Source organism: Globicephala melas, chromosome 8 (genome assembly GCF_963455315.2).
Source record: "Globicephala melas chromosome 8, mGloMel1.2, whole genome shotgun sequence".
NCBI lineage: Eukaryota > Metazoa > Chordata > Mammalia > Artiodactyla > Delphinidae > Globicephala > Globicephala melas.
In genome coordinates this window covers 103,066,409-103,093,776 of record NC_083321.1, presented here as the reverse complement: position 1 = coordinate 103,093,776, position 27,368 = coordinate 103,066,409, and the positions used below count along the sequence as shown (strand labels likewise).

At 44.1% G+C, this 27,368-nt stretch overlaps 1 protein-coding gene and 2 pseudogenes across 5 annotated transcripts in view; 2 read left to right on the top strand and 1 right to left on the bottom strand.

The window, feature by feature from the left end:
• LOC115844881 (membrane protein BRI3 pseudogene) overlaps nucleotides 1–3,295 on the bottom strand; it is an 8,166-nt pseudogene extending 4,871 nt beyond the window's left edge.
• ARHGAP32 (Rho GTPase activating protein 32) overlaps nucleotides 1–27,368 on the top strand; it is a 481,492-nt gene that overhangs the window by 198,128 nt on the left and 255,996 nt on the right. For 2 of the 5 annotated variants that reach the window (XM_060304294.1, XM_060304290.1), the window contains exon 1: nucleotides 20,324–20,471. The exons of 2 other annotated variants lie outside the window; for them this stretch is intronic. The gene's annotated coding sequence lies outside the window, so the exon portion shown is untranslated. Of the gene's footprint in view, nucleotides 1–20,323; nucleotides 20,472–20,568; nucleotides 20,586–27,368 lie in introns of those variants that run through there. One more of the 5 variants, XM_060304293.1, reaches the window with a different exon arrangement.
• LOC132597742 (pre-mRNA-splicing factor 38B pseudogene) overlaps nucleotides 23,944–27,368 on the top strand; it is a 44,886-nt pseudogene continuing 41,461 nt past the window's right edge.

Below are 27,368 nucleotides of genomic sequence, written 5' to 3'. Positions count from 1 at the left end.
GATTTGTTTATATTCAATGTAACTCTCTTTTATGTTCTATGTTGTTTCCAAAAGAGAGACCGGGCAAATTAAACGTGTCCTATCTGGTCAGCCCCATCATTAGTTTCTTCACTTCATTTGACTTATACTCTCCCAGCACCTGTGGGAAAATCCGATATTCCCAGCCCATCTCATCCACCCCCCCAAGTCAATCCTCCCTAGGATTATAGAAAGATTTCACTAGCCGAAGAAACACAGAACAAGCCTTATATCTGCAAAGTAGACATCCCGGGGGCCTTGCAAAATTCCTCTCACTGGTTACCCATATCCGTATTGACTCAGAGTTTGTGCAGTTAAAATGTGTGAGGTAAATCCCAGGTGTGTCTGTGGAACTCGCTGCTGAGCTTCGGCCTGGTCCCCATGGTGCTGTCCTCACTGATCCTTCAACAATCACCTGCTCATTTCCTGAGCAAACACGGTTCCTAGCAGAAAATGATCTCTTTCTCTCTCTTTCCCATAATCCACCCACCGAAATTAAATGAATTGGGAAAAATACCCTTTCCCACCACTGATTCACTATACTGTTTTCCATTCTTAGTTTTCACAAAAAAAAAAAACCTCCAGTTTTTGTCACCAAAATTTCTAGTTACTAAGCCAAAATTGACTTTCTTCTTTCTTACAATCAGAATTTTGACATTACTCAGGATGGCATGAATCTCCTGTAAAAGTACATTTCTCAATCTGTTCGGCAGCTGAAGCTTTATGTGACGGTTATTGTCTTTAAAATGAAAGCCAAAGTTACTGCGTAAGACTTTCCGTGATGTTCCTTAAAGAGAAATAACTCAGGGGCACTCACCATTGCCCCTCGTCCTTTCTTATTCCTCTCAGACTGTGGTCATGATGCCTGGGGAAGAGGGTAGAGTAGGTGCCACTTGGGTGTCATGAAGATGGAGACAACATACGCTAAGGATGGCTTAAAGGAAAGATAAAAGGAAGCTGGGTCTCTGATGACGTTGTGGAGCTACCATAGCCACCCTGGACTCTGTTCCTCTAGGTGCTTTGTAACGTAAGAAAAAAATAAAACTTCTAATTTGTTCAACCACTGTTTTTTTCGGTGTTATCTATTACACGCTGTCAAACGCAAATCCTGATTGCCATTTGTCTTTGACAAACCGCTTCTCTGGAAGAATCTTGTCCTGGTTCAAAGGCAGCTTGGTAGGAAGAAAATCTGGTGTTTTTGGAGAGCCCAAAGTCTCTCCAGGTCAGACCCCTCGTGTCCACATATCATGCTGTGTACTCTGCCTCTTTCTTCCATCTCATGAACCTTCTGTAGGTGATATGGGATATCACCCAGTGGTTTAGACGTTTTCGGCATTCTCTTCCTTGCTGGTGGAGAATTCCTGCAAGGATAAAGCACTTTAGTTTCTTGCAGTGGTGGGGGGTGAGCATATGGCCTGCTTCTGTCCAAGGAGATCCAGAAGGGAAGGCAACTGGGAAGCTTCTCTCACAGAAAGGGACCCGTGAAAACAAATGTCCCTTCCCCTTCACTGGATATGTTGCTTAGGAATGCTGAATCATCTTGTGATTAGTGACTCCGTGAGGGGAGTGAAGACCTGGGTGGGAAACACTCAGGCCCTCGACCTATCTCCAGGTCACACCACCAATCCTGGACACGAACTGCCTTTGAACATCTGGTTAATTTTTTTTTCCACTTTCGGGTATATTCTGTTACTGGCACTTGAAAGAACTCTAAATGATACAGGGTTGTCAGAATAGGGCTGGCTGCCATCTTCACAATTTCTAGATCTGTTTCTTTGAATTAAGCTCCTCTGTTCCCTTGCCATGTAGATCCCTGAACTGCCTGGGTTGCTGGTCATCAGACAAACCCAGACAGGCCTGAATCTGCAAGGAGTGTAGTTCAGGCTTCATGCTGGGACTCTGCATTACAAGCGCAATGTAATTCCTATTCTAATTCTTGACTTTTTTAGTATTGTAAATTTTAATACAACCACCACTGTGTGGTATGTTATTTTTTAAAATAGTAAAACAATTTGGATGCTTGATAAAAAGTCTTTACAAGGGAAACAGGATTGTGATAAAATATCAGAATTATATTTAAAAAAATCCACAAACAGGAATTAAAATATGTGGAGTCAAACTTTCATTACCTAATTGAAATGTTTGAAAATATTTTGCAGGTTTTTAGGAACAATTAATAGCCTTCAAACAAGATACCAAAGATAAATATTTTATTTGCTACAAATAAGTGTTGTCTTATTTCCGTGGGTACATCCTGATATATCTCCAGATGAGATATTTGCTGCTAGTTAACCCGGTGGTATTAATTTATGCTTTAAATCGAGTAGGGACTTGCAAGGTAGATAGGCTGAATATGTAACATTTCCGTTCGAATCGTCAAGATACATATAAATCTTACATCGTTCTTCAGTCTCTTTTCCCACAGTGGCAGGAGTGCTGTCTAGATGGTCAGTTCTAAACCGAGTCAGTCCAGCTCTGTCTACCTGCCCAGAACACTTGAGTGAAACGTGAAAATTTCAGTCAGTCATCTGATTAGTTTCAGACTCACAGGCAAAGCGTTGGAATGATTAAACCTCTCACTTTCCACAGAGATTTGGGCAAGTTAGTGATACAGTCTTTGTTTTTTTCCTGAAGAAGATACCACATGACCAAGAGGAAAGCTCTGACCTGTTATAATTAAGGAAAATAATCCTGTATCTCTGTGTATGACAACCACACATTGTTACCAAGAATGTTCAGCTTCCTGAATGTCGAAGTGGTATTCTGAGAGGAAAGACTGCTAGATAGAGATTTGAGAATTATCTTTTAGACGAGATTAACTAAATTAGTAAGGAAATAGGGGGTTAGCCTAGGATTCTGGGTCAGTCAGAAACCAACCCTGGTCTAAATAAAAATTAGATAAGTTCTTTGTGTAGCTATTACTAGAGGGCTTTGAGCCCTATTCAGACAACCCTTTGATTTTTATTCTACTGGCAAGAACCCCAGGGAGGGAGTGGGCGACTGGTGTCTCTAACCTAAACCCCAATAACCCTAAACTGCCAATATTAAGCTAGTTCAAGAGGTCCAGGAGAAAGGAGAGCTTTTGAGACTTGAGTGTGGTGTGCCTCCCTTGGGAATACTCAGCCCATGGGAGAGCATGTGACTGAAGCACTGTAGCCATGGAACTCTGAAGAGTCCAATCATCTTCATTGTCACAAATGAGAAAACGCATCCAGGCAGATTCTGGATGAAATCTCAGATCTCTTGCTTCATTTACTTCCACGTTCTTCCAGTACATCATTGGACCAAAAGACTATTAAGAGAGTAATGAAGGAAAAAAAAAAAAAGGAGATGCTCCAGCTTTGGATATCAACGATGTATATGAATTACTCCGAAGAACACTGGGCAATAGAAAGGAATTTGCTATGGGTCTCAAAATCTACGAAAGGACTTCACCAAAAACGCCAAAATAGTGCCCCAAAGAACAGTCTCACTTGGGTGTGAAAGACTACTACAAACGTCGTGATCACTGTAATAAAGTCGTTCACACCTCTCCACCTTCAGGGTCTGGCCAATAGTGTATAAAAACAAAGGACTGGGCTACACGGGAGTTGAAGCATAACATTATTAGGACTTTGGTGATGGCTAGATTGGAAACGGTGGGGCTGGGTGTAGAGGGAGCGGCAGGGGGGAGTCAGCTTGCTTGATGGAAGCAGGTCTGAGAGAGACAGAGAGATAAAGACAGAGACACAGGTGGGAGCAAGCAAGTATTTATTGCCCAAATTTCAAAGCAGGGACGGTTGGTGAAAATGGTTGTCATACTCTCTCTAATCCCACCAAGGTAAGGCACTCTCCTCCTATTTATTATAGGTATTATTACCTATGATTATTTTTTTAGAAATCGTTTTATTATTTTAGTAGGTATGGAAAATTGCCCTTCCCTTGTTTTTGTTTTGTTTATTTTATTTTTCAAAATTTACCTAGTTACTGTTAAGATTATTCTTTCCATGACCTTTAGAATTTTCAGAAAAATCATCCAAATACTGGAAATAAGACAAAGGTGAGCAGCACATCTTTTGAACAGCGTATCACTTTAGAGCTGTAGAGAAATGTACTTAGTTCATTGTTTACTGTTGATTAAGGCCCCAGACTTAGTGAAATTACTTGCTAAATCCTAGATTTTTGTCTGGTGGAGATGCAAATAATTTCTGTCTTGTGAAACAGATCATCTCTAAGATTTACAGCCTGTTGGGAATTAATCAGTTTAAAAAAAAAAAATCAGACTTGGCAACCTTGGGACTTCCCTGGTGGCACAGTGGATAAGACTCCGTGCTCCCAATGCAGGGGGCCCGAACCAGCGTTCGATCCCTGGTCAGGGAACTAGATCCCACATGCATGCCACAACTAAGGAGCCTGCCTGCCGCAACTAAGACCTGGTGCAACCAAATAAATAAACATATTTTTTTAAATCTCATTAAAAAAACCCAAAAGGGCTTCCCTGGTGGCGCAGTGGTTGGGAGTCCGCCTGCCGATGCGGGGGACGTGGGTTCGTGCCCCGGTCTGGGAGGATCCCACGTGCCGCGGAGCGGCTGGGCCCGTGGGCCGTGGCTGCTGAGCCTGCGCGTCCGGAGCCTGTGCTCCGTAACGGGAGAGGCCGCAGCGGTGAGAGGCCCGCGTACCGCAAAAAAAATTTAAAAAAAAATAAAAATAAAAATAAAAAATCTAAAAAACCCAAAAAACTTGGCAACCTTATCCTAACATTTCTTTGTTAAATTGATTATATATACTGAAGTTTTCAGATACTCTCTGAATCAATCATAACATCTTACTGGTTACCTCATTAATGATCTTTGACGTGTTCATTTTGTATTTGCTGGATGATTATGCTGTTACCTTTTGGAAAATTATCCTTTAACAGAATATTTTTTTCCTAGTATCCCTCCAAAAATATCTTGTTGAGCTTTTGAATGGAATTCATTTCATTTATAGATTCTTTTGGGGAGAATTGACATCCTTACGGTACTGAGATTTACTATCCAAGAACTAGCCTTTTTTTTACTTTGCTTAGTTTTCTTCATTTAGGTACTATACATTTTGTGTTCAGTTTATTCTTGGGTAATTTATGTTTTTGTTGTTAATGGGAGTTGTTTCCATTTTTATTTTCTAACTGGTTAATTTTTGGAATAAAAGAAAGTGTATGTGCAGGGTATGTTCTATAATTATGCCTTACTTTACTGAAAGTGAGCTATACTTTACAATAAAAAGGTTTTGTTTTTGTTTTTTTGTGGTACGCGGACCTCTCACTGCTGTGGCCTCTCCCGTTGTGGAGCACAGGCTCCGGACGCGCAGGCTCAGCGGCCATGGCTCACGGGCCCAGCCGCTCCGCGGCATGTGGGATCCTCCCGGACCGGGGCACGAACCCATGTCCCCCGCATCCGCAAGTGGACTCTCAACTACTGTGCCACCAGGGAAGCCCCAATTAAAAGGTTTTTTAAGCCACCTGATCATGTAAATAGTCTAAATATGACAATTAAAAGACAAAAGCTTTCTCATCACACACCAAAAAAAAAAAATTGCAACTATGTATGGTGATGGGTGTTAACTAGACTTATTGTGGTCAACATTTCACAATATATATAAATATCAGATCATTATTTTGTACATCTGAAACTAATGTTTTATGTCAATTATACCTCAATAAAATAATATCCATAATAAAAATGTGTATTTATTGGATAACCTCCCATCTTACTGAATTCTTATATTATTTCTAAAAGTTTTTTTTAGTTTTTTTAGATATACTATATTATAATCAAATCATGATAATTTTGCTGCTCCCTTGCCAATATTTGTAATTCTTATTTTCATAAAGCACATTTAGAACACTGTTGAATAATAAATGGAATAGTGGGCACCCTTGTTTTGTATAACATTATCATACTTAGTTTGAGGTGCCGTTTTTGAAGGCACTAGAGAGAAAGCGTGTTTTTAGGAAAGGTCTCCTTAAATAGCTCAATCTCTATTTTCACTTAGTTCTCTTCTCCTATTAATCATACCTCAAACATTGACTCCTCTGTGTGTTGAAGACAGGTCGGGAGCTCTGCTGATACTCACATGCTAACATACCAGCTTTATTATTGTTATATTAATCAACTCCATATAAGCAACTGTAACGCTCTCTAAATTTACCTGGCATCTCAAAAAAAAAAAAAAATTGCTGCTTTTGGAGGTAAAAGAAGGTTTTTTTTCCTTTTTTTTTAAGGTTGGACGTGCACTTAGAGAAAGTGGTAGGAACAGGATGTACCATTCCTGCTGCTCTTTCTACCAGGGTACCCCATCCAGGTGAAGGGAAGGGGCCAAACAAACAGCTTTCCCATGTCTGCCAAATGGTCCTTGTCACCGCTGTGGCCTTGCCAAGGGCAGGGCCCCTGCTATAGACTCTGTGGAGCTAAAAGCTGAATGCAGAATACTTTCCCGTGCTTTTGGCCTGTGGAGCAGGCTTGTCTGGCCCAGATCACACTTGAATAGATGAAAAGAATCTGTTTTTGCCTTGGCCCTCGGCCTGCAGTGGAGGCCACAAAGGCTAGTTCAGACACACAGGAGTGGAAGGGCAGCTAAGAAAGGAGAGAGAATACTTAGGAGATTTTGAGACGAAATAAACAAACCCTCAAGAACATTTGCAGCTGATGTAGATTACGAGTCATTCAAATGGCCCCTTTCCTCTTATTTGGAGAAGAGATGAAAATTGCAAAGAAACTAGTTATAGCCTCCTGTGGTTTCACTGGAATCCAGTCTCCCAACCTCTTTAAGGAAACCTAGGTAAAAATAAAGTTACAGGCCTAAAGGTGGGACCCTGGGAGATGAGAAACATCCTGAACAAGATGGATTTCTCGCCCCTCCCCGCCCCAGATTGATTCAGGAGTGCAAGAGTTTAACCAAAGTGAGAGAAATGCCGGTTTCGTGCATGATAATGATGTTGGGAAAACTAGCAGTGGTTTTTATCAACGTGCTTTGTTTGGTGGGTAGTTGTGAGAAGCAGTCCTTTTGTTTAAAAGCTGTCTTTGGAGTAGCTGAGAGCTTTCTACTCTGGTTAGAACCAATGATATGGGATTTTTCACATCTGAGCAGTGACGGTGCCTAATGTTGCCGCCTGCAGGGCTTTGAACACAGTCCCAGGGATGCACAGGGGGATCTGTCTGCAGCCCAAACCCAGGATGCAGCAAGGAAGTAGGGTCTGTGGGACATGAGGAAGCTCCATCCTTCTACTTACCAGGTTGGTTACTCTTGGTTATTTCCACATGATGGGAAACACGTGTTTTGGGAAAAAATAAGCAGACGATCAGGACTCGCAGAGACTATGAGGTGAAACCTCTTTACATTTTTTCCGCCAATGTAGTTCCGCCCTTGTTGTCCGCATGCTTGTTCCTGGTCTTTGCTGCTGCGCGGGGTAGTATTTTGGTATGTCAGGCGTGGGGACTGGAGTCCCCATGTCAACACCCCCCGGGATGCACGGTAAAATGCAGACTCCCAGGCCCCACCCCGGAACTGTTGAGTCAGAATATCTGGGAGGGAGGAGGAACATGCATTTTTAGTTATCTCAGGTTTGAGAAGAACTGGGGCTCTGATGACACGGGGATACGCCTTTAAACCATAGTGTTGCCGGGTATTATGTGGTCTTAGGCAAATTATTTAACCTCTGTCTCAGTTCTCTGGGCTGCAAAGCAGGGATCATGATACCTACTTGATATTGTCATTGCAAATATTAATCACATTTTTAATGAATGTACACAGGATAGCGTGGAGCAGAGTAAGTGCTGATTCTACACCAGGGATTGTATTTGCTATCATCTCGATAAACATTGAAGGTCAGAGCCTCCTGAGGGGCTGCAGGTCAACTGGTTTACACCTTGCGTGTCTGTCCCCCTTCACCCTTTGGTACCCAGTCGTCCCCCCCCCGCCCCCACCACCTTCATGAGCCAAGAAAAGCCAGCTGATAGAAGCCTTGGTCCTGACCTCGGGTGGCCCCGGCCTGCAGCAGCTTGAAGCAGGGTTTCGGTTCCTGGCCAGAGACTGAGGTCGGGTTGTGGCAGTGAGAGCACCGAATCCTAGCCACTAGACCAGTGACCAGTGACAAGGCCCTGGCCCTTCAGCTTTGCAGAAAAGAATTCCCACAAAGATGGAAAGTAGTGAAACAAGTAAAGCGTTTATTAGGAGAAAACAAGAGTACAGCACATGTGGTTAGACACACTGGCTGGCTCAGAGAGGGAGTCGCGCCCTCATGGTAGTTTAAATCACCTATATGGGGCATTTCTTCCGGGTTTCCTTTGGCCAGTCATCTTGCTTTGCCTGGTTCAGAGTCCATATTTGGTATATCTCAGGGTCCTCCCCTGTGTGCGTGCACATCTCTCAGCCAAGATGGATTCCACTAAAGAGGCCTGTGGGTAGTTGACATCACTCCGCTTTTGACCTCCAAGGAGCTTTCTAGCTGGGAAGGTCTCCCTGACTTCGAGCATGAGAAATGTGTGGTCTCTTACCTTCTATCTGGGCAGGGCCCAGCCCCCTCCCTCTATTGTCCTGCTATTCTCTTGGAGTATTGGTCCACAGGGAATAAATCTCCAGCTGCTTACCCTGGGGGCGGGGGGGCGCCCATCTACCTCCTGCCTCAGTCCCAAGGTCAGAACAGACTCTCTTTTAGCTGTCGACCCCACTGCTCCCTGTCTTGGTCCTCTTGTCTCTCTGCCCCTTGCTCTGGTCTCTGGCTTCCTCTTCAGGCTCCCTGGGCTGGCTTGTGATCCTTGCCTCTCTGTATCTGCATGCTGTCTCTGTTTGGCATTACTCACAATTCTCTGGGGAAGACTCCTTCATCCGTTCTCCTTCCTGTGGATCTACCAGTGGTGTGACTACGTCCTCAATCCCTCGTCAGAGGAAGGGAATCCAGACCAACCACACTTTAAGCCCCAACTCTCTGTGAATTGACACAGACAGAACAGTAAAAAACAACTGGAGTATTTGCTTAAAAATACTGACCTTCTAGAGCTAGAGCCTTTGGTCCGTACTCCATATTATGAAAGGCTTTGTATTTCCTTTCAAACTCCATTCCACTCTTTTGCTTTTCAAAGCTGAAAACTGGGTCTGTGCTGAGCCTTTTCAGGGAGGAGGGTAGGCTTGGTAGAGTGTGTGAGAACATTTAAAACAGCATTGTAAGCAAGACAGCTTCCAACCTAAGGAGGTGGTTATTAACTGCTCAAAGCTTGAAATGCCAACTATGTGTGGGTGGGTGGTGATGATCTCTTTCTCTTTTTCTTCTTATAATTGTGAAGCTTCAGCGACTGGGTACCCTTCCCAAGACAGCAGTATAGAAAAGAAACATCTCCAGCAAAGTTGTCCTTCCTCAATGGTTGAGTGAAAATCCAAACGATATAAAAGGAGCCTGAAATACTAACATCTTCATTGAATCTCAAAACCCCAACTGTAAATGAATTCATTCTTATGCCTTTGTGATGGAAGGAGTCAGAAAATATTACTGTCCTTGGTGTCCAGGTGTGAGATGGAAGGAATGGAAGCATTCAGTCATTTCCCCAAGGTTGCCCTGTGAGTCTCTGGTGGAAAGAGAACTTTAGTAACAGCAGCAATTAGCACTTAAGTACCTGGCAGGCCTTGACATTGCTGACCCTCAGTCTCTGGAGATGGACGCCACTTCTCATGAGAAATAACTCTTTCTCTTTCTCTCTCACACACACACACACACACACACACACACACACACACTCGCTGACACGCAAATACACACAGTTGCACAGAAACAGGAAACTTCACTTCTCCTTAGGCTCTGCCTTTTACAGAGTAACCAGTATATTCTGATCACACACCTCAGAGACACACTGATTGGGACATGTGAATAAGAAGAACTATACCATCTCCGTGGGGATCAGAAGGCACCAGACCGGAATTCTGGAGATCACTGATCATAGTTATGCTGCTTGGAAGTGAAATAAAAAGCGAGGTCTCGGGTTAATTCACTGACTTTGCAGTAATGAAGACAGACTATAAGGTAAATAGATTTACATTTGCAGAAAACCAAAAAATGTACAATATAAGAAATATGAGAATAAAATTAATGAGTATCTGGATCAGGTATTAAGGGAATAAGCCAAGACTGAGTGCATTTCCTATACTAAACTAAATTTAGGTAGCAATTAGTACCAGACGGTATTAACTGTGTTACCAACCGCTCAAGGATTTTAGTCAATTAAAAAGTACAACCTGAGTGGACTTTGGAACTTTTCTGGTTTGATCAGTCAAAACTTGGGGCTAAGGCCTGAGCCTGGAACCCAGCTTTGAGGTCCTTCTCAGGAATTCCCAAAGAGAGGTTTAAGTTGGAAAGCGTTTAAGAAGCACCTCTCCTGGCACTCTCACTTTTTTTTTTTAATTGTATCTAAATTCTTTTTTTTTTAATTTATTTTTTAAATTAATTTATTTTTTTGGCTGTGTTGGGTCTTCATTGCTGTGCATGGGCTTTCTCTAATTGCGGAGAGCGGGGGCTACTCTTCGTTGTGGTGCGAGGGCTTCTCATTGCAGTGGCTTCTCTTGTGGAGCACGGGCTGTAGGTGTGTGGGTTTCAGCAGTTGTGGCGTGAGGGCTCAGTAGTCATGGCTCACAGGCTCTAGAGCACAGGCTCAGTAGTTGTGGCGTGTGGACGTAGTTGCTCCGTGGCATGTGGGATCTTCCCGGATCAGGGCTCGAACCTATGTCCCTAGCATTGCCAGGCAGATTCTTAACCACTGCGCCACCAGGGAAGCCCCAGTCTCACTTTTTAACTAGACAAAATCCTTAAGCCAATGGCAGAGGCACTGAGCATGGGATTCTAGGCATCAGCTAGTAGGTGAGGGAAGACTTCAGACTCTCATGGGTCCATGATGTGCACACACTTTTAACATCAAAGATGACCCATCAGCCACTGCCAGTTTAGAGCAAAGAATCACAACCCTAGAAATATCCAACAACAAGAGAATCTTCAGTAGTTGTGGCTCATGGGCTCAGTAGTTGTGTCTTGCGGGCTCTAGAGCTCAGGCTAAATAGTTGTGGCGCACAGGCTTAGTTGCTCCGCGGTGTGTGGGATCTTCCCAGACCAGGGCTTGAACCCGTGTCCCCTGCATTGGCAGGCAGATTCTTAACCACTGCACCACCAGGAGAGTCCCCTGTGTTTTTTTCTGCCATTCTAATTTTTAAACAATGAGTTTGTATTGTTTTATCTTTTTAAAAAATCTTTGTTTTTTCAAATATAGGACACTCCCCAGAATGTTCCTGAATAACAATACCATTTTAATTTAAAATAAGCACCAAGGCCCATACTTCCTTTCGCCTCCTCAAGTAAGGAGAGATTCATGGGCAGCTTGGTAATTTATCAATCATTCATGTCTCCATTCATGATCCAGGTGTCGAGTATAGGAATTCAGGCTAAATAAAGCTGTGCTGCATCCCGAGTTCCTGCCTAGAGAAGGCAGGAAATTTCCACGGTGTGGGCTAGCAGGCAGAGTCTCCAATGGCAGTAGGCTACGGTAGCTTCTTTAATTTCACCCCAGACACATCTAGAAGAGCAAGATATTCTTTGAGGTAGGACAGTGCAGGTCACCTCCTTGGGTTCCTGTTATTGCCCCACGAGGGTGGTCTCTGACTCTTTAAAGTGATTCCCTGACATAAACTCCTAGAAGCATAGTCTGCTATATAAAAGTAATTTCTGAGAAACAAAGTCACTTCAGTCTGAAGACCCGGTTTAGAGGCTGTGCATCAGCGGACGACAGTTACATAACAGTTTGTCTTTGTTCCTCCGGCCATCTGTGACCTCTCCACTCCTTCCTGCTGACACGATCCCCAACAGAAAAATAAAATCTGTGTAGCCTAATGTACCTCCTTCCCTCCTGAGCCTTCGCGGAGAATAATAACAGCAGCTGCATGACTTTTACTTAATGTAAATACTTTATTTACTTTTGTATTTAATTTATGCATCGGTCCAGTGTTTGCACAGCTGTTTGATGTCTGTGTGCCCATAGATTAGCCTTTGCTGATTTGATCCAGCTTAAACTCTAAGCATTGAGAAACGGAGAGGGCTCCCTGTTCACTTTTCTTTACCCAGCCTCCAGCATGATACCGTACAGATGAAAACTTAATTAAGAATTCCAAGATTTAGACATCTCCCTGAAGATATCTTTCTCCCTTGATAAAAAGAAAGACCAAAATTTCCTGATCTGCTCAGGGAGAACATGAAGGTTGACTTTGTTTTCCTTGTAAAAGGACACCATTGTCGTATCAAGGTGACATTGTGGAGGTCTTTTCTCTCCCCAAAAGTGTACCGAATGATTTGGGGAGGCGTGGGATGTGAGAGCCAGCCTGGATGCAGGGCTAGTAATTAAGGGATGGGTTGGGATGGAAAGATTGCTCCTACTGAGGTTTACTTGCCCATCAAAAAACCAAGAAAGGACTGGGTAGTGAAATGGCAATGGTTTGGTTAACCTATATATTGGAACTTAGTTTGCACCCCAGCACCTGATGGTGGATTTGTTTTTGATGCTGTCTTCTGGGAAGAGTGATGGTCAGCTGCACCAGGTATGGTTACCAGAGGCAGTGGTGGGAATGCAAGGGCAAGGACCCCCCAGTCTTCTCCCCTCTGGTAGGAGAGAGGAGGATAAAGGGTGGACAGGGGTTTTTCTGTTTGGCTGGGCTCTCTCTTGTAACGTACAGATAACATTATCCTTCAATAACATTTTTGTCAGTTTTATGTGACCTGGCCATCATCAACTGTTTATTTTAAAAAAGAGGAATAATAAAGATCAAGTACAGGGACTTCCCTGGCGGTCCGTCCAGTGGTTAAGACTCCACGCTTCCACTTCCACTGCAGAGGGCACAGGTTCGATCCCTGGTCAGGGAATTAAGATCCTGCATGCTGCACGGCGTGGCCAAAAATAAGAGATCAAGTACAGGTTGAATTTTAGGCAGGGTTTGAATCTTTCTGTGCCTCAGTTTCTCTCAATGTTAATAGTGCCTCATACCTGTTGATAATACCTTAGATCTTTTACTAAAAGGTGAATCACAAAGCACAGAAAACTCTGAATTACCTAAAGTATAACTTTCTCAGCTGCTTGACCTTCTCTATCACTGTTGCAGTATTCTTTTTTTTTTTTTGGCTGCGTTGGGTCTCCATTGCTGTGGGCAGGCTTTCTCTCTAGTTGTGTTGATCGGGGGCTACTCTTCATTGCGCTGTGCGGGCTTCTCATTGCGGTGGCTTCTCTTGTCGTGGAGCACAGGCTCTAGGCGTGTGGGCTTCAGTGGTTGCAGCACGTGGGCTCAGTAGTTGTGGCTTGCAGGCTCTAGAGCGCAGGCTCAGTAGTTGCGGTGCACGGGCTTAGTTGCTCCGTGGCACGTGGGGTCTTCCCGGACCAGGGCTCGAACCCGTGTCCCCTGCATTGGCAGACGGATTCTTAACCAGTGCATCACCAGGGAAGTCCCTGTAGTACTCCTTAACAAAGTATTTTTTTTTTTTTTTTGCCATGAGTAAGATGGTTGTCATTGCTTTTTTGTTAAAACTCATCAAGAACTAAAGAGAAATACTTTTAAAATTAGATCATGACTCAGGAAAGAAGGAGTGAACTGGTAAGTTTGAGTCTGTTATCAGCTTTGCTTGAGACTGGCCTTTTTTATCACTCTGAGGAGTAACGCTGTTTGTTTTCAGCATGAAATCCGTAAGAGAAAAAATTGAGATGGGAACAGGGAAATAATATTTTGATAGGGTAGTTTTATTGTTTTGTCTGATGTATTATGATACCTAACCCCCAATGTATTTAGGGATGATTCATATTTAAATACAAAATACCTTCCAAAGCCAAGTGCAAGTGGTTTTAAAACAGTAAAATGGCATATTGGATTATTCCTCTCAAGTTGCCCAGGAAACTTAGCATTGACTGCATTAAGGTTCAGAAACATAGGTACATTCTCAGCCAACATGTATTTTGAATATAGCAGGGAAACACAGATGGTTTAGACCTTCTGAGATGCATTAAGTTCTGGAAACTGGAAGCCATAAAAGACAAAATCGTGGGAGGGGAATTGCAGGGAGCACCCTGGGGAAGAAGCAGCCCTGGAGTTGAATGACCTCCCTTTGAACTCTAGCTTTCCCAAGTCACTTTCCCATGCACTTCCTCAACACTGGCTTCAGTTCTTTAGATCTCACAAAAGCCTGTGGGCCTGGGAGCATCACCACACAGCTGAGAAGAGTGCTGATTCAGCCAGAGCTGGGAGGGAGGGCTGGAGCACGCGGTGTGTTTACAGTGAAATATTGTGTGAGCTTGAGTGACATGTGTGAGTGTGTGTGACTGTGTGTGCGTGCATGTGTGTGTGTGTTTTCTCATGAGGAGTAGCGACATCTCACCACTGTCACAGCCGCCAATGGGAGATTTAATTTCCTTCAAGTCACCTCAATTAAACATACATTTTAAATAAAGCAGCATGTTTGCTTGAGAGATGCAGCTTCAAAAGCTCCCCGAGACCTGATTCCCCTTCCAAACATTTCGCTGCCCCTTAAGGATCTCATATATAGAAATGTTTGAGTTGCTTCTTTGTTCATTCTTTCATGAGCCGCCACATAATTTTGCTTGATAAGAAGTGGAATTAATACTTCTACAAAAGCTTACATTTCAATGCAATTCCTTTCACTTCCTGGTCTAAGTTCACATCTGACTATAAAATGGATTCTGTAGAGCTCAGACAGTGGGTGATATACTCAGGTGACTGTATCTTGCTTTGCTACCTCAGAATGCTTTTTTTCTGATCAATTTAGAAATGTTGAGTGATTTTCATGAGTCTTTAGTTGTATTTTAAAAATACATTCATTTCTTCCTCATTTCAAAATATTAGACAAAGAAGTTTGGGAAACATAATAATCATGGATAATTTCCAAATTTCCTTTCTTCCAAAACTTTTCCATGATAATTAAATTATTCTACTTTTATGATACCCAACTAAAGAAGAAATCGAGTAGGCCCATTTTGCAGATGGAAAAAGAGATGTTAATTGACTTGTTCAAGGTTACATAGTGGGACAAGGTAAAAAATGAAAGGGACAACTAGCCTCTCCTTAAATTTACCACATTCCTTTTCAACATGGTGATTATTTCAGTTGGAAGTGAAAAGGCACTTCATTTAATTTGCCTTTGATTTTCTGTGCCTCTTGATATGTAACTTCTACATTTCAAAACCTAATTGCAAGGTTAGACTATGATTTTGCCTTTTAGAAATTAGATTATGCATTAATGCCCCCTCCATTGAATCTTTATATAATCTTAGATTTCCAGTATAATTTGTTTTGATTTGATTTGCAGTGAATTGCAAATGATATAATTTTATAATTTGCGCTTGTTCCCACTTGTAATAAAGATACATCCATAGCAATAAAGAATGGCAGAAAATAAGTGAGGATACAGATCCTGTATTCTGACAGTACCATTTATTCATGTATTAGGCAACATGGATACAATGGTGAATAAACAAAGTCCTGCCCTGTGGGATGTTCATTTTAGTGAGAGAGGCAAATAATAAATAATCAATTTCAAAACACAATCATGGGGACTCTCCTGGTGGTGCAGTGATTAAGAATCCGCCTGCCAATGCAGGGGACACGGGTTCGAGCCCTGGTCCGGGAAGTTCCCACATGCCACGGAGCAACAAAGCCCGTGCTCCACAACTACCGAGCCTGCACTCTAGAGCCTGTGCTCCACAACAAAGAGTAGCCCCCACTTGCTACAACTAGGGAAAGCCTGCACAAAGGAATGAAGACCCAACGCAGCCAAAAATAAATAAATAAATTTAAAAAAACAAACACAATCATTGATAAGTGCTGTTAAAAAAAAAATAGCAGAGGAAGGGGACAGAGAAGGCAGAACTATTTTAGAAAGTAGTTGAGAAGGTTAATTTAAAAGCCAGGAAGAGGGACTTCCCTGGTGGTCCAGTGGTTAAGACTCCATCGTTCCAATGCAGGTGGCCCGGGTTCGATCCCTGGTGGGGGAATAAGATCCTACATGCCGCCGAGCTCAGCCAAAAGATTAAAAAAAAAAAAAAAAAAGGCCAGGAAGAGGTGGTTCTCCCTGGTTTAAAGACCACGTAGCTGGAACAGAGTGAATGGAGAGGTGAGTGTTGGCTGAAGGGATTTGCAAGGCTGGGGAAAGGACTTTGGATTTTATTGTAGTGTTATTAGAAGCACAGGGCACTGAAGAGTTTTGAGCGAAGAGAATGACTTCTTACTCATATTTTAAAAGAAATTCTCTGGTTGCTGAGTTGAGACTGGACCATGGATGGGTAAGAATAGAGGTAGGAGACCACTTAGTCACCCAGAGGAGAGATTGTAGGGGGCAGACGTGGGTGTTAGCAGTTAGGAGGGAGGGAAGAGATTGGATTCAGAATATGTTTTGAAGGTAGAAGTGGAAGGATTTCCTGCTAAAATGAATGTGGTGTTTGAGAGAAAGGGTTGTTTTTGTCCTGAGATGGGGAAGACTTGAAGGAAGCAATTTTGGGTGCTGGTTTTAATACAGAAAGTCCAGTGTTCTGCTTTGGACACATGAAGTTTGAGATATTCAAATAGAGAGGTCATGGAGGCAGCTGGGTATAGGAGCCCAGAGCGCTGGCGAGAGGTCAGGGTTAAAGATATACATCAGTGAATGGAGGCTATTTAAGGGCAAGGGCTGGGAGAGACTGCCTTGGGAGGGCGGTGGAAAGAGAAGAGGAAAGGCCCAAGGTCAGAGCCTTGGGGGTAGTGGACATTTAGAATTCTGGAAGTGGAGAAGGACTCAGTGGAGGAGAGAGCAGTAGAGCTAGTATCTGGCTAAACATTCAAAAGCAGATATTAGATAGGTACAGCTGGTGTTAAGGTTTAGCATCTGGAAGAAAAAAAAAAACCTTTGTGGGAGAACAGCCAAAAGTTCTAAATTATTGTGATAGAGGTTAATGAACCAAAATGTGACCGGGAGAGGACAGAAGAGGGAAGTTTATCATTTTAATGACTGCCCTGGGGATTCAGCACTACTGACCACTTCCTAAGATGTTGCCCAATAGTAGTTTCTTGTGGTAAAGGGTTCAATGTTTAGAGAGGCTACTCCGTGTGCATCCAGCTTAGCTAGGAGGATGCTATACACAGACAACACACCTTTTTCAAAAATCTATTTTGTTGTCCTGTTTAATGGGGACACAACATGGAGCTGGCCCTTTGGCCAGGAAGAAAATAAATAAACAAGGCAATGTCAAATGTCACTTTGGGAAAATTCTCTCTTAAGCCTGGACGGCTTTCAGCAACTCATTTTTCTCAAGTCAGCTGTTGAGCCTTCAGTCTGGGGATGAGAATAAGCTTTCTCTCTCTCCCTTGCTCAAATTTCCAGGTTCTCTCTAAAACTCAAGGTTGGGCAAGCAATGCAGTCGTCTCTGTGGCAGCCCTCTCTGTGGCAGCCCTCTGTGCTGGCTCGACTTGTCTGAACCATGACGCGGCTTCAGTGCCTGGAGGGGACTGCAGTGCAACAGATCTGAGATGCCAGGAGTGAGCCCAGATGCTACTGTCAGGAAGACGACGGTGTCAAGGCCGAGAAAGGAGGCCAGGAGGAGGCCTCTGACCGCTTCAGAGACAGAGGGAATTTGCCTTCTCCCCGGCTCCCCCCGACCACTCACCTTGAGAATACTGAATCAAACTATAACAAATGCAGTTATTTACCGTTTTACATCCAGACAGGCTTTTTCTGTTTTTAGGGAATGTTGCAATTATTGGAATACATGTATTGAATCACTAAAGGTGTTATTAGGACAGAGGCAATTGGATACAGGCTCTGCAGCACCAAGTTCAGATGGCTGCAGAGTTGTCCAGAAATCACAGCCTTCTGTTTATCTGCAGGTATAGCAAGAATAACTACTTATCTGTAGGCTACCTGGATGCTTCTTTCCAAGGAGGGGAAGTGCTGGCTGAGAACGAGAGTAAGGAGCATAGCACCCTTGAGCTCGCTCAAACACCCTTGACATCTGGAATACACAGAAGGAATCCATTTCTTCTTTCTCTGAACTAGACAATACCAAAGGGGGGAAAGTTATCAAGATGCTTTGAGACCCTGGAATAGAGTATTTGTGTCATTCAATGTATGTAGAGATTCCAGTTCCTGTAGGTATTATTCACCTTCTCCACCAGTTGAGCATAAACCATTTAAAATTCGGTCAGTACAGCTGAATTTGGCGGTGTGATGGCCAAACTCTGGGATGTGAAGTCTTTCTGAAAGAATACAGAATGTCATTATCTTAGCTGAGAGTAGCCAAGGGATGAAAGCCTTGGGCAAAACTCCATTCTCACGGTGACTTGGTTAAATGTCCCATCCTGACCTCCTTTGACATCACAGGAGATTTTATGTTTCATGCTCACCAATCCCTGGGAACAACACAAGTTATTAAATCCCTCTCTGCATACTCTTCTCTCTCTGGCAGAGATGGCTCTCTGTGGCCAAAAGGTGAACCCATGGAACCGCTGCAGTTTGGAGAAAGAGTAATTTTTAAACTATGTGTTTGTGTGAAGCTGCAGGTCTCTAGTTTTCTTCATTCACCTGGCTGTTTTTCCAGCACTTAGGAAGTACCCATTAAGACCATTACAGATCCTAAGCGTACCAGTTTCAAGTAGATGGCTACCATACCAGGATACATTTCTTTAAAGTACACGTCTTTAAATTTTCCCGTCCAACCCTGTGCTTCTATGGGAACCTCATTCAATCCCTTCCCTCCTTCTCTGCTAGAAAACATCTAGAATTTTGGTCTTTAGAAAAAGACCAAAATTATACTGGTTATACTGAAGTTGGCAAGAGTGAGATTATTATGCATGTTCACTCCCTAATTTCTCTCCAGGATGTGGTGAAATCCTGCTTCACGTCCATGCCCTTGAAATTCTGCTGTGGTCAAGGCCACGTTTTATATTCAGTGACGCCCACTGAAATGACTAAACGCTGAGTGGACCCGAATCTCTGCAGTGACATTAGATGATGCAGTATTTGGCAAGGGTGGGTTTGGGTACTGGGTTAAATTATGTAGGTTAACCCCGTCCCCAACATTTAGATTCCAAAGGCGTCAGAAGGAGGGTAAGGTACAAATATAAAAGAAAAAGATCGAAACAGAAAAGGGAGAATGTCAAGATGTGTTCTGTTACACAGACGCTTGTTGCAGGTCGAAGTGCTGCGCAGCCTTCAGAGGCTGAACAAAAGGAGCAGGGGGAGAAGCAAGGGCAGTGCCATCTACGGGCAGGGGTTCACTTGTCTCCTGGCCATGCACCTTCGGGGGTTGCTGCTCTTTCACCCTTTCTTGTCCTTCCTCTCCCCCGCCAGGTCACTTCCAATCTTCTGGTCCATAACTCTGAATGAAGAAGACAACCAAAGGAACTTTTAGGCCCAGATTCCAAATAATAACCGATGCGAGTTGATTTTACACCAAAATGCTTAAGAGATGGAGAGACGAGGAGCTTCCCGACTTGCGGCAACGCCCCCTCTCCTCCGCCGCGCGGTGACAGTACCCAGGGGTCAGCTGGCAGCGGAGAGGAGTCACTGCCATAGTCTCGGAGGAAGTCTCTTCCTGCTGCTGCTGCTGCTGCTGCTGCTGCTGCTGCTGCTGCGGCAGGTTCTGTTTTTGCACCGCAGCACAGTGCAGAAGCCGAAGCTGCAGACCTCGCCCAAACCCCCGAACCGGCGTCCGGGCCGCGTTCCCGCGCCCCGCCGGCCCCAGAGCCTCGGGGTGGGGGGGTGGGCCGAGCCGCGCGCCTCTCGCAGCACCCCCGCCGCGCACGTGCGCTCCCGGGACAACGGCAGGCGAGGCCCGGGCGCGCCCCCGCCGGCCTCGGCCGCGCGCGCGCTCCGCCCGCCCTCCTCGCGCGTGCTCGTGCCCGCGACCGCGGCGGCGCGCCTCTTCTCCCCGCTGCGGGCGTCGCGGGCGCTGGAGGAGGCGGAGCGCGGGAGGCGGAGGCCGGGCCAGCGGCGGGCCTCCGGCGGGCACGCGCGCCGCGAGCGGGGCGGGGGCGCTGCGGGGGCGGCCCGAAGGCGGCGGGCGAGGGGCCTGGAGCCGGAGGACCGCGTCCCCGGGGCCGACTCGGCCGGGTGAGGGCGAGCGCGGTGCGTGTCGGAGGTGGGGACTCCGAGGCCGCGGCCCGGAGCCCGGCGTCCCCGCCCCCGAGCCTGACGGGGCGACGCGGCGGGATGAGGCGCTGGCGCGGGGGGCGCCCGGCCGAGCCCCCGCGGCTGCCCTGGGCGGCCAGGCGCTAGGCTCGGCGCGCGGGCGGTGCTCGGCAGCGGCGAGGACCGGGACGAGGAAAAGGACGAGGACGAGGAGGAGGAGGAGGGCGTCGGGCCCGGCGCCCCGCAGGACAGACACGGAGCGGCGAGCGGGGCGCAGCGACGCCGCGGCAGCGCGGCGGGGCCGCGGGGCTCGGTAAGGCGGGGGCCGCGGGAGGGCCGGGGGCGCCGGTGACGTGGGCAGGCGCCGCAGGGGAAGGCTGCGGGGGCCTGAGTTTCCTTGTCGGGAGAAATTCTTTTTAAAGTAAAGGTTCGGGATCGAATGTTCTTAGAAGGCCATCTCGGGTTTCCCCGGTCCCCGCCGACTCCGTCTCTGGCCTCCCGAGGCGGACCGCGCTCGGGCCGCTGCCTCCTGCGCCTGCCGCTTCCCCGCGGCCTCGTCGGACCGGGCCGGGCGGTTCCTGGCCTGCTGCGGCGCTCCGGACCCGAGGCGCGGGCAGCGGGCCTGGGGGGCTCCGGGGGCGTCCTCGCCGTGCCCGCCCCCTGCCGTGCTCGCCGGCTCACCCGTGGAGTTTTCCCTCTCATCTTTCTAATTGGCTGAAGTTGCCGCTGCACATTGGACGGTGCTGGTGACTTAGTGCCCTTTTCCCCCGCCATCACCCCCCACGCCCCCTTCTTGCCTTTCTCGATTTGTTGACTTGAGTAAATATTCATATTAAAAAATTACCCAAACAGATGACGAGAAACGGTAGAGGGAGAAAGTCAAAGCTGATTTCTTAGCTGTAGTCTACTTTTGGACCCTTTATAACTCCACCTTCTGTTGCTGAAGCTTAAGGAAGGTGGGGGGGGGAGGAGGAGACCCCCAGCAGGATGCTTGGGATGCAGTTTGATAGTTATCTTTTAGGAAATAGAATTTGGATCATTATAATTTTGATCCGCATGCAGAATTGCAGTCTGCTTTTAAACTGCTTGGGGCACTGCATGATGCTACATGGATAGCTGGCAGCTGGGCCACATTGCATTGTTGTCAGCATCTCTTTTATTTTCCATTCTTTCAGAGTTTTGTTTGGCATAGATTTAGACCTTTTAAGTCAGTCTGAATGGGAATAACTTCTGATACATTGGTTGCTTTTGTAAACGTTGTCTGTATTTGTATTTCTGTTGGAAGAAAAAAAGCATATGGTGCTAGAGTGCCGTGGCTCTTAGGGTCCAGAAAATGTGCTAGTTTGAATCAGTAATTGAATTTGTTGTAATATTTTTGGGTAGTGACGGTTGTGATTCATTAATATATTTTTCCTTATTGGGTAAATTGAAATCTAACTCGAAATCTTGACATTTGGTCCTTGAACTTGAGAGTGAAGGAAATAGAAGCTTTAATTGCTGCTACAACACAACCTCAAAGTTTTTCAAGCCCTCATTGGTGTGAATTATTTTTTAATAGGGCTGTGTGTGAAGATGGAATATTATGATGTTGTGATTACCATTTTCAGGAATATCTGGAGTCTACTTCATTCCTAAAATTGGATGTGTGACGCTTTATAGAATAAGTATTCTAGAACGGTGTGAGGTTGGAACTGTGCTCAAGCTGGTTATCTTCATACCATCGTCCCTATAGCCGTCCGTGGAATAAAGCAGCACTTTGGACAGAGACTTGTCCAGACCTAGCTGGGGTGGAAGCCCAGTTTTTTACTGTATGGTGATGCACACTGAGGTGGGTGATAGGGTGTAAGTGGGCCACAGAGGAAATGTTAGTTGGAAGAACCTTCGTTGGTTATATAACTTTTTGTTTTCTAGGGCGAGACCAAGAAGCAGACAGGCAGGCTCAACTGTCATTGGAGTCTTTGATGTTGGTTTGAATTCCAGTAGTTTCGTTCCTCTTATTTTCTTTTCCTAACCTCCACATTATTTTCTAATCACCAGAAGCTATTCCACAGTTGGGCCAAGATTTTAATGGCAGTTCATTCATCTCCATTTCTCTTTCTCTTATTCTCTGTTTAGATGATTTGTTCAGCAGTGTTTCCCCTTTCTAAGCTGGTCTGGGTGTATTGTCTGCACAGTACACATAGGTTCACTATTGACTGTAAATGCATTTAACAAATGTCGAGAATTAACAGCTGTTTTCTTCAGAAGACTGTGATAGCATAATAAAAATCGAATGAAATGAGCTAAACGTTTTCATTGCATTTAAAGATTTTGACTAATATTCTTGAAAATCTTTAGGGTTTAACCCATTAATGTGAAATTTGATGTCCATGGAAGTAGTTAAGAGGCAGCAAGGACTTGAAATCAGGTCATAGTTGCAGTTATGCTGCTTAGTAGCTGTGTGGCCTTGTCCCTGCTTTGGGCAAGTTATTTACATTTCTGAGCCTGTTTTCCTTAGGTGTAAAATGGGGATGAGAAGGCTTGCACTATCTTCCTTACAGAGGAGGGGTCAGATGAGAGAAAGGTTGTGAAAATGCTTTGTAATACTTCTTATACGCGTAAGGTATTACTGTCATTACCTATAAACTTAGCATTGAGCTGTTTTAAATGTCTTACTATCAGTTTTAAAAAATGCACATAAGGAATTAGAATGTGTTAGATCTCTTTGAGTTCCAGAATCCTGTGATTCTATCTCATTCTTAGGAGATCCATATGTGGTGTCTGCAGTTTTGGACTCCAGAGTTTTGATTATTTTGGGACAGATGTCAAGTTTATTGAGACTTTGAGCTTCTTTAAAGTATCAGTTCAGAATATTAAAGGAGATTACAAGTTAGGAGTTATGAAAAGAGCTGTTTAGCAAAAAATATTTTATATTTGTCTGCATTATTTAGGACAGACATTGGCAAAATTCAGCATGTAGGCCAGATCTGGCCTGCAGCTTGTATTTTGTATGGCCTATGAACTAAGAATGAAAATTTTTTAAATGGTTGAAAAAAATAAAAAGAATATTTCATGATGTTCAAGTTACATGAAGTTCAGATGTCAGTGCTCATAAATAAAGTTTTATTGGGATACGGTCATACTTGTTTGTGTATTGTCTGTGGCTGCGTTGGCAGTACAGCAGCAGAGTTGATTTCTTGCAACAGAGACAGTATGGCCTGCATAGCCCCCAAATTTTATTAGCTGGCCCTTTCCAGAAAAAGTTTGCCAATCTTTGATGTAGGACTTAAAATTTTTGCTTTACTTAGCACAGAGTTATTTCCTATCATAACATCATAGGGGTTAAGACCCCTGGAAAGGTACTAATTTTTGCTTTGGAGTCAGACTTGTATTTGAGTACCAGCTGTGATATAAACTTTGATCCTGGATAAACGAATTAACATCTTGGTGTTCAGGTATCTCCTTTGTAATCAGAGAATATAGAATCTGTCTTAGAAGGTTGTGGTGATGATTAAATGAAATGTTACATGTCAAAGCTTAATACGATTTAGGCATACAGTAAGTACTTACTGAGTTATACATGCCAGTGATCATAAATTCTAGTGTAAACAATAAGCCTAAAATATTGCACATCACCTTGCCCCAGTATTAGAGGATTGTTCTCCTGAGTGGTATGCTACTTGGTATGGAATTTTCTCCTTTACTGAAACAGTTTAGTTAACAACTGATAATTGGAATAGCTTGAGAAGTTTCCCATATGTTGTACTGTATTCTTATTAATCACTTGCTTATTTAGATGATTAAGAATGGGTGAAAAGGTAATTCTCTTTTTTTCAGAGATCCTGGTTCTTGATAATTTCTTGGTATTAATATATGTTTGAAAGCTGAATTTAAATACCAGTTCTATGTTGGTTTTGGTGTTTCCTGTTTTTTATTTATTAATTTTATTTATTAATTTTTTTTTTGCTGTACGTGGGCCTCTCACTGCTGTGGCCTCGCCCGCTGCGGAGCACAGGCTCCGGATGCACAGGCCCAGCGGCCATGGCTCACGGGCCCAGCCGCTCCGCGGCATGTGGGATCCTCCCGGACCGGGTCACAAACCTGCGTCTCCTAGCATCAGCAGGCGGACTCCCAACCACTGCGCCACCAGGGAAGCCCTGTTTTTTATTTTTTTGAGACAGATATTTGAGAAACAACATTAAATAAGGCCAACGTTAGATAACTTTTTAAATGTATTTGACACTCTAAGTCTTCCTTATGATTTGCATTAGCATCTAATATCCTCTTCAGAATTGGAATAATAAAACTTAATTTTTTTCCCTAAAGATAAGACCTAGTGTACTATCTGGAAGCTTCAATGTTAAGCTGCTTTCTGAAGTATGTGGTTTAAATTATCTTACAATTGACAAATTGGATGTGCTTCCCAACTTCAAGTGCTGGTTTATTTAACATTAATCCTAAACTAAGAGTGAGCAAATAAACAGAGGCCATTGTTCTGACTGAGTCAAACAGAACAGAATTGGGGCCAGTGTGACTCTTGCCATCCTACAAATTGTGCAGTTTTACACCTCGGGTGTTGCTTACATGCAGTGGGATGATACAGGGGAGACATGGGAGGGCATTCATGCTGTCCTCATTCTGTCCTTGGTGGGGCAGGGGGCCTTTCATCAAACTGTAGAGCTGCAGCCCCTGGAAAACTACACTGCAGGGTTCTGATTGTAGCACCTCAAAAACAGTAGAGGCCTAAAGAAGACCCACCATCATGAGGAGACAGTATTCTCTTTTGAGGTTAAAACATATAAACAACAAAACCAACCAGAGACTTCCTCTTTGAAGAGATGCAGGTTGAGAGGGAATATTCCTCATGGTAGCAAAATGTAAAGATTTGGTAAAACAGATGTTCATAGTTTCATAGTATCCCTGGACAAGGGGACTTCCTTGTTATTTAAAGGAGATTGTTTTAGGAAGGTAAAAGGAGGTGAGAAACAAGGTGTTTGGTTTAATTTCTCATAAGAAATTTATGAATCAGAATGTTCGGAGTGGAAGTAGAATTCTGATTTTTGGGGAGATCCTTTTATTTGGCTTTTGATCATATATTCATTTACTACTTTATTTTATGCCATGGATCATAGTATACATTAGTATTGGAGGCTGTGGAGATGGAAAGCACTGAGAGGAAAAGCATACGTGACCCATGTGGTATATGATATGTTTACGTTGTCTCTGTTAGGAAAGATAGGCACCACATTCTGGGGAAGAATTCTAAAATAAATATTCCATTCATTTTCCCTTAAAATAGTAAAATTTTTATTATCTGGGGTTCAGCCTTGTGGTCTTGGGCAGGCCATTTGATTGCGTTGTTTTTGTTCCCTTGTGTGTAGGATGGAAACAGTAATTCCTTTTCCTCTTTTTATTGGAGAGGTATGTGGTAAAAGGACTCTTAAGATGAGTAGTATTTTCAACAGTTTTGAAGAACATATTATGTGTACTTTATAAATTACCTAGTATATTAAGGACAGACAAAGGAGATCTTTGTTTAACAGAGAAAGGAGATTTGAACTTGAAGTCAGGACCTGGGTTCTTGTCTTGGCTCTGCTGTAAATAATCTGTGACTTTGGATGAGTAATTCATTTCTCTAAACCTCATTTACCTTGTATGTAAATTGAGGGGTCAGACTACAGGTTTCTAAGATCCTTTCTTGCTCCAAAATTCATGATTCTTTGATTTTTTTTTTTTTTTTTAAAGTAGGGACCATCCTCTTGCACTTGCCCAGTTTCCATTGACCTTCTACCTGAGGAGAACCTGAAATCCAGTGGTCTTCCGGATTCGGTAACAATCCTGGCTCCGGTAGGATGCAGGAAACCAAATCTCTTTTATCAGTGAATTGAGAAGTATCTGTTCAGTACAAGTGAGTATTTTGTACCATGCTAAATGCAGTGGAAGACAGATATGAAAGAAGGTGGCATTGAGTCTCTGCCCTTAGGAAGTGTTCATTCCACTGCGGAGATAAACTATATTATGAAAAAGAATATTTATAAAAGAGTAGACAAGGGGACAGTGGGATGATCCCTGATCTGGCGGTTCGAGGACTTGGGTGTACTATTGGAGAGGATACTTTGTGGCTTTGTGGCCATGTGGCCCTGAACATTTGTAACATGAGCTTTGTAGACTGTCTCCAGCTCTGAAATTTAGTCATATTCTCTTTGACAGAGAGGCAGCATCTTTGAATCAGCCTGTTAGGAGACAGCTCAAGTGAGAACTGGTCAATCCAGGCCAGATTTTTATGCTCATTTTGCATAATTGCTTGATTTACTGGATAGAAGGAAAGGGTTACTTTAATTTGCTGGAAATGCATTCAAGGGGCAACTTTTCTTCTGGAAAAGTCAAGCATGTGAGAAGTGACAGGAGACCAAAGTGTCCCTGCTTCTGGGTCAGTAACTCTGAGCCCTGGATCTCATTCATTATTCCCTTCTTAAGGCTTTCACTCCTGCCATTATTTTTTTCCTTAAATTATTACTCTCTCCTTACTGGATCATCTCTGTTAGTATGCAGACATGCCCTATATTACTCGCAGCAGTGATTAATTGTTCACCAAATGCCATTCTCTGCAACTTCATTTCAGTAATATGGCCCCAGGTTTTCTGTGGCACATGGATGCCCAACTAGACTACATTTCCTAGCCTCCCTCTTGCAGCTCGATGTGACCACATGATGAAGTTTGGGTAAATGGATATGACCAGAAGTGATGCGAGTGATTTCTGTGTCATGGCCTTAGAAAGGAAAGCAGGTTGCTTTCTGCTTCCTTTCTGCCAGGAGAATGTAGTGCTGGTACATGTTATTCAACCTTGCAGGTGAGAGCAGCACTTTAGGGGGAGATGGATCAGTAAGATGGATCCTTGGATGGTCTCGTGGAGCAGAGCCACCCTACTACTGCTCATTTATCTCTGGGTGGTTAAGTGAGAAAGGAATACAGTTTTGTCTTGTTGGAGCCCCTAATACCTTAACTGAATAAATCACCTCTGTCAAGCCACCCTCTCCTCCACCTTAATGTTTCCCTTCAACTATTGCCCAATTTCTTTGTTTCCTTTTGCAACAGGAGAGGTTTATGTTTGCTGTGTCTACTTCCTTACCACTGGCTCTCTCTTTAGCCTGATCCGTTTGAGCTCTTGTTTCTCCACTCACTGACATTGTTTTTAATCAAGGCTGCAATGACCTGTGTCTTGTCAAAGCC